Source organism: Schistocerca serialis, chromosome 1 (genome assembly GCF_023864345.2).
Source record: "Schistocerca serialis cubense isolate TAMUIC-IGC-003099 chromosome 1, iqSchSeri2.2, whole genome shotgun sequence".
Taxonomy (NCBI): Eukaryota; Metazoa; Arthropoda; class Insecta; order Orthoptera; family Acrididae; genus Schistocerca; species Schistocerca serialis.
The window spans coordinates 280,285,074-280,291,073 of NC_064638.1; the positions used below are offsets into that span (position 1 = coordinate 280,285,074).

The 6,000-nt window shown below is 43.4% G+C and overlaps 1 protein-coding gene across 5 annotated transcripts in view; it reads right to left on the reverse strand.

The window, feature by feature from the left end:
* LOC126468213 (titin homolog) overlaps positions 1–5,786 on the reverse strand; it is a 224,813-nt gene extending 219,027 nt beyond the window's left edge. For 2 of the 5 annotated variants that reach the window (XM_050096532.1, XM_050096531.1), the window contains exon 1: positions 5,641–5,786. The gene's annotated coding sequence lies outside the window, so the exon portion shown is untranslated. The remainder of the gene's footprint in view (positions 1–5,640) is intronic. The other 3 variants (XM_050096535.1, XM_050096534.1, XM_050096533.1) reach the window with 2 other exon arrangements.
* Positions 5,787–6,000: the final 214 nt, after the last annotated feature.

Below are 6,000 nucleotides of genomic sequence, written 5' to 3' on the forward strand. Positions count from 1 at the left end.
ATACGTCATTGGTCAAATGGACGGCTAGTATCGCAGTTACAATTTGATCCATCACAAAGGAAGTATTTGACGATCCGTCTTTGTGGATGAGATAAGATTTCTAATATATTCGTTGTGGAGTAATAGTAGAGATGAAAAAGCAAATCGTATATTTATCACTGGTTAGTGTGAAAACCATACAAATAGCAAGAGTGATAGTTATCGATTCATGCGGTATCTGACGAAGTCCTAAAAATTCGAAAACCGATTCATAAATGAATAAATTGCAGAAATATAACACCAGTATTGTGCCTTTCTCCTCTAAATATGAAATTGTTCTACTTAGGAAAAAAGGAGAAATACATGCGCAAAAATAAATTATTTACAAGGAGAAGATCAGTTATTACTATAACGTTTTGAAATTATTTAATAGGATCCTAGGGGGAATATGAACTAAGCTGCTAGAAAAGAACGCCACTGACGTACATAAGAGACGTTGAGCAAGCACTGAAAGGCGCAAAACTAAAAATGTCGACGAATTTGGGTCCTTCATCAGAGGACTGATATAAAGGGGTGTATTTTAGAATGCCATCGCATGTCACTGCCCGATCACCGCCTCTGGTAAATGATGTAATTTTTTCTCACCATACTTTCTAGAAATACATGTTTTATTAGTGTAAAGTAGTATTTCTGCCTCCCAACAATTTCAAACGTTAGTGCATAATCCAGAATTACGAAGGCATTTTACAGATTATGAAAATTTTGTTAATTTTTTTTCATTACACGTGGTGTGAGCTGAAATTAAGTTTATTGTGTTTCTTCATGTACGCTGTATAATCGTTGAGAAAGTAGACTCGTATTAAGGAATAGCAGCACTCAAATCGCCATCCAACAATGTCGACTTCCCAGGTTTTCCTTTCGAACTGTAGCCTGTATCTTACACCATCCGTGCCCCACTAAATTTGTCATCTACTTCTGTTTCGTCCTTACTTGTAAGCTTTGCTTCACATATTTGTAAAACGTAGCTTACGTTTGTGAAACCGATCAGTAAAACGAAACTTCGGTCTGCAACAAAGTTGAAAAAGCAGTCAGGAAAGTCTCCCAGCCTACACAATGTTCAGATAACTTCCGGGGAAGCAACCGGGTGATGTCGACGACCGTCACGTAAATGTCAACAGCTGATCAGCCTGACGTTTCCTTGGCATTTTCAAGGCAAAACTGCAGCAAGTAACTTCTGTGCAAGTGAATTCTAAACCTTGGTTTTCAGAGCAATTACGGAAAGGTAACACACACACACACACGTATACGGTAGCCCCGCACAGCCAAAAGCGACTGGCACCAGAAGTTATCCGTAATGAAAATTAGTAAACAACGGCTGAGGTAACATTAAATCTGTCCTCCTGTTTTTGGCAAGGGAGAGAGCATGATACCACGCACAATTTAAGTAAAAACCTCCATCTCTATTTACAAGGGTACTTGCCAATTTAATCGCAACTCCTCCCTTAATGATACTATCCCAGTAGCTAGAAGTGCATGCTAGAATATCCGTATTGTTATGTTCCATAGAATGACCAGTGCCAAGCCAATGTTCTGCTCTGTCGCTATATTTCAGATGAACAAGTTGCACTTGAGGCGGCCGTCCTTTTATCTCCTATTGTTTATTGACTGGGTGCAGGCGTAGGAGTGTCGCCTTAAGACGGTGGCGGGCAGCGGCCTTAGAGGGTGGTGGCGGGAGCGCGAGACACTTGGCAGAGCATCGTAATGGGGGGGGAGGGGGAGTTGTGACGGTAAATGAGAAGGCCTTGGTTTCTGGCAGTTTGTGATTGTACATCGAGAAGAACGCACGTTCAACTACCACCTCCTCTGCTATCTGCAGTCTTTTAGGACGACAATTTTCCCCCAGTACATGTGCTGCATTATGACCTGTTCATTATGTGTGCTGTTTTTTTCACAACAATTTCGAAGTGTAATTAGAACTGTGATGCAATTTTTCCATCAGTTGTGGTAGTGCGTATTGGCTTCGATTACCTGTGCTGCAGGATGGTTTTTGACTAGGCATCTGTAGCGAACTCTGACGTCAAGCAGTGAGATACTCTACACTTACAGGTAATACATTGTTTTAACTCCTCTCTGTCCAACACCAGCATCTTGTCAGTTGAACGTGTTTCCCACCAAAAACAATAAAGATAGTACCTTACACCCCTGCCTTTTTCCTGCCAGCTTGTAGGTGTAGGGTAAAGTTTGAGTGTGTCTGCCGGTAGTTTCGAGTGGTATTGCGAAATTTTTTTCCCAGCAGGATAACACCAGTTGTATGGTATCGTCAGTTTTTGGCTGTATTACGCCGGCCGGGGTAGCCGAGCGGTTCTAGGCGCTACAGTCTGGAACCGCGGGACCGCTACGGTCGCAGGTTCGAATCCTGCCTCGGGCATGGACGTGTGTGATGTCCTTACGTTAGTTAGGTTCAAGTAGTTCTACGTTCTAGGGGACTGATGACCTCAGGAGTTAAGTTCCATAGTGCTCAGAGCCATTTGAACCATTTTTGAGCTGTATTGCATTTTTATACCGCCCTTGTGTAGCGCTATGCATATAGCTGTATAATTAGGGCCGATCTTTGTAATTAATTACGTAATTAGGATCGATCTTTGCGTCAGTTTCCTGACCAAAATAAATAAAGTACACTAACTTAAATTTCCTCTCCCACATCTGAACAGTTTTCATGTGTTAAGGGGTGCACTTGGGCTTTCCGTCCAGGAGCACCAGGGTTCGAATCCCGGACGGGGCATCGATATTTATAATTTACCATCAATTCCAAGCCCCTCAGGTGGTTTAATTGTGTTAGGGGCGTACACTTAGGATTTCAGTCTGAGAGGACCAGGGTTCTAGTCCAAGAAAGGATACCGCCAATTTTAATTTCCCGTCAATTCCTCGGTGGGGGAGGGGGGGGGGGATATCGGCACAGCTCTGGGACAAAAGAGATTCCTACCAAAATTCGAAATTCCCGCCAAAATTCGAATTTCCCGACAAATTTTGAAATTCCCAACAATAGGGTAGGTTGACGGGGAGGGGGGGGGGGTTGAAGGGGGATGACGGGGCTGGGGCACACATGCAGCTGAGATAACACGTGACGTCTTTCGGGGGTGGTGGGGGGGGGAGGACGTGGTCGGGGGCGGGTGTGAGCGGAGGTGAGGATGATTAATTGTTCAATTTAATTAATTTTCATCTCAATTTGATATTAAAAGTGGAGTGACAATCCCACTACCCTACTACTATCGACCAACCGTGCGCCGTTTGAGTGACGACAACATCGAGTTGGCACCAAGTTCTACGGACTTCCTGCCTTACCCAGGGAGCATCTCCAGCAAGATTCGTCGTATGTGCGAAAATATGATGTGAAACCTATTTTCTGACCTCCATCTAAAATTAGGTCCTTTTAGGATGATCTTGGTTTACATAAGGCGAATGTCTACCGTATTGCAGTTGTGACATGTCATACATTTTTCAGACTGTCAGGACCGTGGAGCACGAGTACCGGTGCACTGAATATAAACGTCACACACTGTTACAACAGCTGAACAAATCTGCGATTCCCGACTGTTGTCCTGTCACCGGACATCCTATGGAATACAACAACACCGAAATTCTGGCATGCACTTCCAGCCATTGGGACAGTGTTATTATAGAAGTAGCTGAAATTAAACTAGCAAGTACCCTCTTATACAGAGACGGAGGTAGGTTTTTGTTTAAATTCTGTTTGGAATTTTGCTCCCTCCTTTGTGAAAAAAAACAGAAGGACAGAGTTGATGGACATGTTGTTTACTAATTTTCTCTATCGATAACTTCTGACATCGGTAATCTTTGGTTCTGAGATGGTGAGATGGTGCTAGTGTTTGTAGTGTGTGTGTGTGTGTGTGTGTGTGTGTGTGTGTGTGTGTATTATCTTTCCAAGAATTTCTCTGAAAACCGAAGTTTTAAATTCACTTGCACAGAGCTTACTTGCTGCAGTTTTCCATTGAAAATGACAGGGTTTTCACTTGTCGAAATATCGGCGTTGTCGACGACGTCACCTGGCTCCATTCCTGTAGGTGTTCTGGACACTCAGGAAAGCTACTTAACAGAGTATATTTTCGACCCACGGCTTTGGAATGAGTATAAAGTAGCACAAGCCTACAAACCATGAAGCTACATTATTCCTGGAAATACGTATATTTTCTAACTTGACGGAAGCCATCTCTCAACATATACCTGTCGCCCAATGTACTCCCCTAAACCTATTTTATTTTACAATATTTATGTTAGCTTTTTTTCTGTAACGTACCACGTAATTTTCAATGCATCAGTTATGTCCACAACTATAATAAAAAAATAAGTATGCCAACTTATTCATGACAGTTCATTTCAAGAATGCCTTTGTTGGTTGTCTTCATTCACATCTTATGTGACGAATATTTCGGATGATATACGTCATTACCAGATCTTATGCCTTTCTCTATGTGTAACGGGTCCCTAAACACAGAGATAGCGATAGGAGTCTGTTAGTGCATTTTGAGCGAATTATCAACAGTCCTTTCTTTCACATGGGCAACAGAAATAAAAACACTCGCTAGGCATACATATTAAGAAAATTTTGTCTAAAACCCAGTTACCAGTTCCAGACATGATTATCTATCAAAAATCAAAATCAGAAACAAGATATCGCACATAACTGACTAATTCCATTCCCCTTTCTGCAAATAACAGTTCAGTACGGTATAGTTTAAAATAACCGAGGGCTTCTCAAATAGATAGCTGGAAACCAAAAATCAAAAACGTAAATATAAATGTTTCTTTCATCATTTGATACTTTGGACATTGCGTTGTCAGACCTTTTAAGCGCTTCCACGAAATATTATTAGTACTCAGAATATTAGAAAGTATTAAAGCTTCACATAGAACAAAAATGTAGCAGTGAATTTTGTTAGTGGAAATTCCGTTTTATCCAGTGAGCAACTGACTGGTATGTCGTTTTCCCATAGTAACATTGTCACGTGCTGTTTCTCAGATGCACCGTCTTGCTGACCGGCACTGCTGAGGGAGAACGAATGAATTAGAATCTATAAATAACTGTAAGAAAGCTTCATTCGACTTTTGCCAAGAAAACCGTACTGCAATTTGAGAAGACTACGCCTGTTACTCTATAAGGTGCCGCACTACATCCCCAGAGAATTCGAACCGTACCGTCTCAGTTAATTATTGCAAATAGTCACGACAGAAGGGAGATGCTTCTGCCAGCTGACATTCAATGTAGTCCAATAGCCACTCGTGGATGTCGAGAAAAGTGAACCACAGAAACGAACGGTTGTAATATCCGTAACATTTTATACAACTGAACACACATGTCAAGATCACTGTCAATTTTCAGCAAAATTTCGTCCATTTGGCCATTGTGGATGTACGTGACAGTGCAAAGACGGATCAAAATCGCATTCACTTCAGTATATTATATTTTGAAACACGCTGGTGCTACGCACTGACTGGACCGAAATACACTGTAACGTAATATTTGTTTCTGTATATGGGCATCACACATGCAGCGCAGTCAGAGGTAGCAGCTGGAGCCATCCGTCATTCAGCGATGTCAACCTGAGGTGTAGGTGGTGGTGGCGGCGGCAGTGCAGTACTTACTTGTGAAGTAACGCGAAGTAATCCCGCTGTGAGCAGCTGTCCCTGGCGTGGGATAAAGAGAAAAGTAGACTGCGGAATGCACGCGGGCACTGGGCGAGTAGCAAGTGGAGCGCTCCCAACCCCCGAATTAACCTGGCGCCGGGATGCGAGCCAATGGCGTTCTGGCCTCGCCAGAGAGCCCTGCCGCGGCATCTGCCGGTCACACAGTTGTCGCAGCCGCGCGGCGCGGGGCGGTGCAGAAAAAATCCGCACGCCACACCTGCTCCGCGCACACACTACTTTCCCACAAGGGGAACACCCCCCCCCCTTCCCCCGCACCACCAACAACCCCCCCCCCTCCCCGCCACGCCTAGCAGCGTC